Genomic DNA, 9,693 nt, shown 5'->3' with positions numbered 1-9,693 from the left:
CAGGAATTTTTGACATTACATTTGAAGTAACACGCAGTGTGTATTGAATCTAGCTGACTGCAAAAGGATGAGGTAACTGGTGTTACATTATAAGTTGTTTATATACATATAGGCAAATTATTTTATAAAATAAGTTAAAAACAACAAATACAGGTACTAATTTTTGGAACGTTGCAGATAAACTGAGAAATTTAAAATACAAATAACAACAACTGATATAGGCTAGGAGATATGTGCAAGGAGACTGCTATTAAGTATGGAGTTGAGATTTATTATGACAGAAATGTATATACATTACTCTTTAAAACCTTTTTCTTGACCGAGTAATTAAAAGTTTGTTATTAAAAATTAGAGATTGAAGTGAAGTAGTTTAACTAATGTGAAACAACTCACAACATAGCTGTTATAAATGCGTGTTTAATAAGACTAACAAGATTAGTTTTTCTATATTATCCTGAAAAAATCTTAAACGTATTTGTATGTAATATATTAAATTTTAGAAAAATGTAGACTTGATAAGACAAACTGAAAAGCGTTTAGAAGATTACTATTCAGACGATTATCCCCTCCATTATTTATGTGCAACAGGACATAGCATTATTTAACATTTTTCTTTTGGGGTAAACATTGTACCAACATATATTGATAGTTTTAAAAAGATATTCCATAATTATAAATATCTTAAGTAGAAATTAACAAATTTTTAGATTAATGCTCCACAAAAAAGACGATATTAAAGCGGTTTTAAATAAATAAGTGTTTACACAATTTACATATTTTAACATTTTATATTAGTACGTATAAGTAATAATCTTTATTATTATAATTAGGTAATTTAATAGTGATTTGCAAAAAATATTTACTTCGCTAGTTCGATCTCGCACATTTTACTTGATAAGTGGTATGGTGGCAGATTAAGTCATTTACAACGTACGTATTAGACTTGTTCACAACATAATGCTATAGTATTTATCTAACAAAATAACAGCTTAAATTAATTTTTCAACAACTCTTTATTTATTTATCAGAAGATCAAATATTGTATAGATTATAAATAAATAAACACATGCAGTGTTTGTGTTGTATAACCAAGTTAAGGTAATGTTTTTTTCAACACTGAAACATTGATAGTGATTTGGTATTAACCGAAAATAATCGTACATAACAATTGTTTAAGCTTATTTTGACATTTAAAATGGCAAATCACATAAGTAATAATAACAAGAATTGCATTTTATAGATAGAATAATTTTATCATATTAAATTTGTATTTCCTCGCAAGCGTTGTAAATATAAGATATCGGGAAATCAGAACTATTAAAGTTATTGCCACATTGTCCTATATTTCCCCCACATAACGTATTAAACAATTACGAATAGCTTTTTGCAAGATTTTAGTTAAAAAAATCCTTGGTATTAATAGTAGTATAAGTATATGCTATCGGAATATAAAATGTATTGTTAATATTGTCATGTTTTCGCTTATTTATCTCTTTGTCCACATCCACAATCACACCCCTACCACAGCCACAGCCACCCCCACTCCTCATAGAAGCACCGCCCTCAACTCGCCTACCCCCTCCAACGTAAATGGGACATAGGGGTTGACACTGGACTCGGTCAGTCTCTCTTTTGCAGTGATATAGTTCGTGTCGTGACATTCAAGACCATGAGATCCGTCACTGCGATCAACAGGCAACGCCGCAATGTTAGGAACTGGAGGAGGTTAGTAAACAAACACATACTGTATGTATAGACTACCTGTCATAATAACAATATAATACTAAATAATCTTGTTATACAGATTTCTGCATAACATTAAATTAGGCACATTTTTTAAATTAGATTTTTCTTGATAAATGGAAGCTGGAAATAAACTTTTCGATTTTGGACAGTTTTAAACAAATATTTATATAATTATAACTTAATATAGCTATTAGCTATTATTATACAGAAAAAAGACGAAATAAAATTTTAAAACAATGAAATATATTTTTTCATAAAATATTATATTTTTTTTTAATAACAGATGCTATAGATTTAGACTGGAAATTGTTAATAAAAGATGATTTCTGATCTTTAATAGTTATTTAAAAGTAGATTTTCTAGATTTCCCTAGGCAACATTTTGGTGTAAAATTTCCACTATTTTTAGATTCTCATTTCCATACCTATAAAACAATAAAAGCATTAATATAAATAACCCGTAATTATATAATGTAAAACTAGTAGATGCCAAATGATTAACATGTTATCTTTTTTGGAAAATAAGATAATTTTATTAAGATTTCAAAATATAAACATTAATAAATATTTTATAAATATTAAATATTAATATATTTTTTGAAGGAAAGAAAACAATGTTTTAAACTAAATACTATGTTTCCTAAAATTTCGTAAAAGGTAAATTTAGAAGAATTATGATTATTAAAAAATTAGTGTCAGATACATATTACTTAAAAAAGCGTTAATATTGCAAACAAATAGGCTAATTTCCAAACAATTTAAAGAAATGTTTTGCTATTTATTCTACATTTTTTTGAAAACTTTAATAATGTGAAAAAAGAATTACAAGAAATAGCATTAGAAACAAGATAAGAATGTATTTAGACATTTTATAGTGTCAGCTATGTATATGTTTTAGAAGAAAGTTATGGCAGTAAGATTATGTATTAAAAATACTTTATAAACATAATATATAAATAGAAACCAGAATCAGTATATATAAAGTTTAAAACCGTAACTTAACTTACAACTAATCAGATTCCTTTACAGTAGAGGACAAAAATAAAATATAAGAGATTATCAGAAAAAGCTGTTTAATTTTATTCTTCATATGGTGGAAAAGATCAGATTACCGATTTCGAATCGTACTGTGCCACTACTTTTTGTGTATTACTGACGGATTACAAAGTCGTGGAAATTATGTTTCCTTTATAATTCTTTCTTAAAGAAAAAATTCAAAGTAAAGAAAGGTTATTACTGAATTTGTTGATTGGGATCTAATAGGAAATGGTCCGGACGGAGGATGAATCTAAGTTTGTTAGTATTAACAGACTTTCCAGTCTTTTCAGCACAAATATACTAATGTTGCATAGACCTAGATTCATAAAAGTTAGAACATATCTCAACACCGGCAAACAAAGGCATAACATGTAATTTACTGTTTTACATACCATTTATACTACTCCTTAGTTTAGATTTGCTATTAAAGTTTGAAAGTACTATTTCGTACCTTTAGTATATTTACCACATCATTACAAAAAAAATGAAATATAGTACATAGGGTTTAGGATTATTTTATTAGGATACATGATGTAATTTAATTACTTTTATTGCAAATTGCCCAAAAAATGGAGGAATAGTTCTGTTCCTTTCAATTCAACTACCACTTTGTTTGATTTGGTTTTTGTTATTAAAATGTCAATGTAATAAAAGGTCGATTTATAATTTGAGAATAAAAAAAGCTTCATATGACTAAATTTAGATTTTAATTTTAAGTTAATATGGTATAATATTATAATCTAGTTTTGTATGTAATTTTTATTAAAGACTATTAGTTTATTTTATTTTATTAACGGTTATCAAACTTTCAGCTTTAGGTTTAATAAGTGATATCAATATTGATGGGTAATGATATTAAATTATGGGTAGTGTTATCTTTAATCATTGGATCATTGTTTTTATTAATTGTGTTAAAGACATTAATTTGATTGGAACTATTTTGTCTTCCATTTAATGATAAAAAACAAGACATGATCATTAAAATTAAAACTGTTGAGCACATTTATTTCTGTCTAATTCAGTATGCTAAGAAAAGAATGTGTAGATGACTTTGTAAATCCACAGAATATATTAAAGAAATATTTTAATAGAGAAAACACAGCCTAATTTGTTAATAAATTAATTATATTCTTCAATTTTAAACAAAAATATAAATTTATTAGCAGTCACTATTGTTTTTGTCAGTATTTTGCACTGTATGAGCACTTTTGCATCAAATGGTATGTCCAACGCCAATGATTTATTAGCCATATTACCGTGATCAAGAGTATATGTTGAATAGTGTATATTTACATCCATTGTAATTTACTCTAGTTTTAGTGTTTATGTACCATAGTTGATTTTACCTTGTTTTATGAGCAAAAAAATGTAAATCACAGATCAGAGAAGCCTAGTTCTGTCAAAAGAGAAATAATATGATGTTTAAAACAATCTTTATGTATATAGTAAAAGTTAGATAGTAACTTAATTTATTATACCCAATAAAGTTATTAAAATTTTGCTATGAGTGCACAGTTAAAAACTAAAAAATATTTGTAATATTGTAGAATAATCAGAGCTGGAATTGGTAAATTAGTATAAAATCACAGTCCAGCGAACTTTCACCTAGCTAGTCCTTGTCGAATGCGTAAAGAGGAACAATACGTATAAGCATGAAGACATGTAGTCAATATAGAAATCGCGTTTAATCATTGTATTCTTGTTCCCAGAATCAGTTCTACTGACAGAAGGAGAATGAAGGCGAGTCGTAACGAGCTCAGGAGGAAGGTACGCCGTGATCCGGGAATCTTCGCGGTTCTGTGGTACCTGGCCAATATGTCACTCGAGGATCTCAACGATTCATGTAAGTATTATAAACTGTTACATACATACTTTTACTGCTTTTTCATAGTCTATTATTATATACGAATTACAAAGAAATGTTAAACTCATGATTAAACTAGCTAGGATATAAAGTACGGAAACTACTTAAAAACTTGGCAATGATAAAAACCTTCGATTCTATTACCAATATTTCTCCGGGCCATGCAGATATTATGGGAGTCAAAATTTTCTAGTTTTTGATTAGCTTTTGAACACTGTGACCAACCTAAATTGTATTAATCTTTTCTGTGATCAACTAATATTTGGATTACATTTTAATTTGAGATATAACTAATCGTTTCATTGCACAGGCAATAATTTTGAATTGAGAAATCTTTCGTTTTCTTTTTCATATGAGAGACGATCTTGGATAAGTTTGCTAGCAACGATATCGCATCTGTTGGGTTAGCAGTGAGGAATATGACAGTTACAATTTTTTATGATGATATTGCCAAGACTAGTTTATCCATTAAACTTAAACCGTAACAGTTTTACAATTCACCATATACTATATTAACTTTTCAGAATAATAATTTATTTAACTTTTATTACAAACAGATTTATAATAACTGACCATGTTACACATAGAATAATGCTGGTTTATGTTACTTTGCACAAAACTGTTGGCATATCGGCTCATGTAATTAAAATAAATACATGAACATGGAAGAAGATTCTTAATGCACACACAGATTCAAGGTTGGAATTACGTATACGCTGAACGCTGTTTGATTTTTGGGTGACCGATATTGAGGGAGTTATTAAGAAATATAAAATAAATATAAGTACAAAAATAAACATCAAAATAAATTAAAAAGGATTATATCAAAATTGTTTCAAACGTAACGGGAGATTATACTGAAAAGGCGAGCTCTAATAAAGTAGTATTATTGCTGGAATAGAAATAGTCTATCTTTACAGTAGTATAATTATGTTTATGGTTGTGTTGGTACAATATGTTTAGTTGTGCTACTGATAATTTGGATCAGCATGACAATTAATTGTGAATGAGTGTTTGATGTCGCGTCGCAAGTCATGTAGGGCGCCAACCGCTACCGTTGTTGTGAAGAAAAACCTTCTTTTATTGTAATATATTAATTTTGTTTGTAATAAACGCAGTAGCTTAAGGATAATGTTAAAGCAGAAATAAATATATAGCCTTCTAATTAGTAAAAAGTTAAAAAAAAAAAACAGAAAAACAGGTACAACACAATAAAATAAATTAGTAAATTACGTACCGCTGATCCGAATCTTGTTTTTATGGTATTTATGTGTTAAAATACTTTTTTGCTTGTATTTTAAATTCTTTTTCTTTGTTTCATTAAATCAGTGTGTTTCTGATGAAGGCTTCTTGAAAATCTAAAATTACATCATGATCACTTTTATTTCTTTATTTACTTTGTTTTATAAACTACTTGGAAGAGTATTGAAGCCGATTGGTATTACAGAGTACATACATTTATGCATATATACATATATTATGTGTACTGCAATGAAATTTAAACCTCAAATAATTGCGTAACCTATATCTAATATTTGCGATATAGTATTTTTAATATGAAATGGACAGAAAGTGTCGTTCACTGTTTGTACAACCAAAATTACAGCGACGTCTCAGGTAGCTTTAGTAATATGAGTGGTAACATTTGAGCTATGTGTCAGAACGATGTGCTATAATAGGTGATTTTAAATAGCACTACTTTGTTGAATAATTTTATAAGGATTTTAATACATTTAACTCTTTTTTATTTTATACTCTTTTCAATTAATACATTTAAATACATTCTACTGTCAGACTTTACTTAATAACATATTAGATACATTTCTGTTAACGTTATTATCATTAAAGTGTCTTTCATATAGCCTAATACTTACCAGATATATATACTGTACAATTTAGGGACCGAGAAAGATGAAGAAGTAAGAAGTGCAACGGAGAATCGGTTGGGATTGCCGACTCTTCCCAGCCGTGTGAATATGTTGATGCAGACTAAATATCCTCCAGCGACCTATCAGCAGGAATTGATGCACGCCTGGAATTCTCAAGATTGTTCTGAGAACATCTACTTTAAGGTAGGTGAAAAGATTCTATAACCAAAGTACAGCTTTATTGCTGATAATACGCGAAGATTTTATATAATCTTCTATACGGTTTGGGTTTTTTAAAACACTAACATTTCCTGCTATACGTTGGTAATTGATAATCTTTTATTATTGTTAAGTTTTTAGATTCTTAAATGACAATAATAATAAGTAATATATGAATAATCAATAATTTGCTACCTAATAAGTAAGAAAATATAAAGTGCAAAATTACAATTTTCCTACAATTAATTGTTTGTATTAAAAGAATTATATATTACATTTTGAATGACTTCAAAAATACTTGAGACAAGTAATGAAAAGCGTAACTATTAACCTTTCAAATATTTGAATAGCAAAGTTTAAGGTGTAGTAGACGTTCGCTGGGACCGATATAGACACTGTTACTGATTTGGCACAAAATATGTTTGAATTTAAACTTTTATGGAGATTTTATGTAGAATTTTGGTTAAATTCAAGTGCTAAGTGATTTTACAAAGGAACTTTGGGATACGTTAATTATAATTGCTTCGAATCATTATTTGTTTGAATATAATTGTATTACGGTGCTCTTAGGCTTATACCGAATGGATATCTGTCTGAAAATTTAGTAACAACTAAAGTAGTTAAAAATGAATATTATGTATTTACACCACATTAAATATAATCCTAGGTACGGGCTATTTTTTTTAAACTTTTAATAGTAATTCGGAAAAACAAGAAAACGTAACAAGATACTCTTTGGAGTTTCTTTGTACTTTCATTTATTTGACATTTTGACACAAAAGAAAACAAATAAAAGAAATCTCTTTTGCACTCAGTTTTCTACTATCTTTCTACCTAGAGTTATATAAAGGGTAATACGGTCGTAAGAAGGATAAATTTCTTAAGGTTAATCACATTAATCACATATTTTTAAAGTGCTGTAGGAAATATTTTGCTTACTATCGTTCCCAAATTAAAACAATGTCATTGAACATCAATTTTTCATTCTTAGGTAGTGAATGTATAACCAACCTAATACAAATATGGTGTATTAATTTCAGCCAAAATACCCTCTCACATGCTTTCGGTCAGTACCAACCGTAGCATTCGATGCCGTCAGAGGAAAAGTTGGATTTAGTCAAGGAATCCACTTTTGGGTAATTCAATGGCCAATCGACCATCGTGGCTTCCACCCTATGGTTGGCGTTGCGACAAAAGACGCCCCTCTACAAAGCGAAGGAATCGATGTAAGTATTAGTTTTTTTAATACAAATACAGTGATTAGATTTGTGTGTCACTTTTAAAATTTTTGTTTAAGTGTTGTCTACTTTAATAAAACATTCATACGATAAAATGTGTATTAACCATTATCGAGTTTAAAACGGAACCTATATTGAGCGTTTAGGTTTTACTAAATGACAATAAATAGAGTATTTATAGTAAATATTTAGTTTCATGCCACATTTATTGTTTCTAGGCGATCGTGGGGAGTAACGATCAGTCCTGGGGCTGGAACCTCGAAACCCTGACACTACGGCACAATTGCAACACGTGTGCTGACTATCCCGTTGTAATACCTTCCGATGACTTTGAAGTGCCTGAGAGTTTTGGTGGTAAGTTGTTCTTTAATTTAAACAATTACAATACTAATAGTATTCTAACTAATATTATTAAGCTTCTTATTGAGGAATTTACAAAAGAGTACAATTATGTAAACAATTAAAATGTTAATCAATAACTTTTACTGCGATTTAAGTGTAGTCAGGTTTTACAGCTATTATTTAAACGTAAGATGTTCCAATAAGTAGTGTACGAATCAAGAGACAATAATTGGATCATATACGTGTACAAACACGAAAAAGGGAGAGCTATTCAAGTTATATATGTAAGATAGTAAATATTATTATATATTTCGAATATATAAACTTGTTAGTTTTATATATCGGAATGGCTAACGTAACAAACTAACCAATCTCTGCAATATTATTTGTGAACAATATATCAATAAATCTTTTTATGTTTTAGTTGTCCTGGACATGCACGAGGGGACCCTAGGTTTTGTCATCCATCTGTATGGGGAGACACGTTACCTGGGGCATGCCTTCACTGGACTACGGGGGAAAGTGCTGTTCCCCATCATCAGCACCAGCTCAGCACCCTGTCAAATAACGATGACGTACATCGGTGGCTTAGACTGTGAGTAAACCTTTCTTTCTTCTGGAATTTATAAACTATTTTCATTTATATTTCTAATATAATACTATTGTGCTGTACAACATTACATAGTATTTGCCTAGGGATTTTCCTTGATTGAAAGTAAAGACTTTGCTAATAATATAATATATCATAATAGAGTTTATCTAATAAATATTTTATTAAATTAATGAAATCGAGAAAATAAATATTTTATACTTTGAAAACTAAAGACTTCGATTTAGAAAAGAATTTAGAAAAATATTTTAAAATTCTTTATTAAACTGATAACATTTAATGGGTTACCTCTTACATCATAACAGAAACTTATTACAATTTAAAGAGGATTATTAAGCAATACGCAATGTCTTAAAGTTTTGAATTTGCCAATTAAAAAAAGTTCAGCTCTTATATACTGTTATTTTGTAAAGAATCATAATATAACGAGTTAGACAACATTAACGCTGCATAGTAGTCGTTATGTAACAGAATTATTTAATTATTAGTATTGTATGTTATAGTCTGTGTTCTTTATTTTAATTCTAATATTTATTTTCTATTATTATAAAAAGTAATCAGAAATAATTATGTTGTTTTTGAATGAATATAATGCACATTATATTGCTTGGATATTACTAACAGTACAATGCTACAACTAGATGTTAAGTGATAAACTTACTAGGTAGCCGACTATATTAAACTTAAAAGCTATACCTTTTACCACACATGTCACCATGATTTATGAAAAGGAAATTGTATTAAACGATGTATGTCTGTTGTTTCAGCG

The sequence above is a fragment of the Homalodisca vitripennis genome, chromosome 5 (genome assembly GCF_021130785.1).
Source record: "Homalodisca vitripennis isolate AUS2020 chromosome 5, UT_GWSS_2.1, whole genome shotgun sequence".
Lineage (NCBI taxonomy): Eukaryota > Metazoa > Arthropoda > Insecta > Hemiptera > Cicadellidae > Homalodisca > Homalodisca vitripennis.
This window is presented reverse-complemented; position numbering follows the sequence as displayed.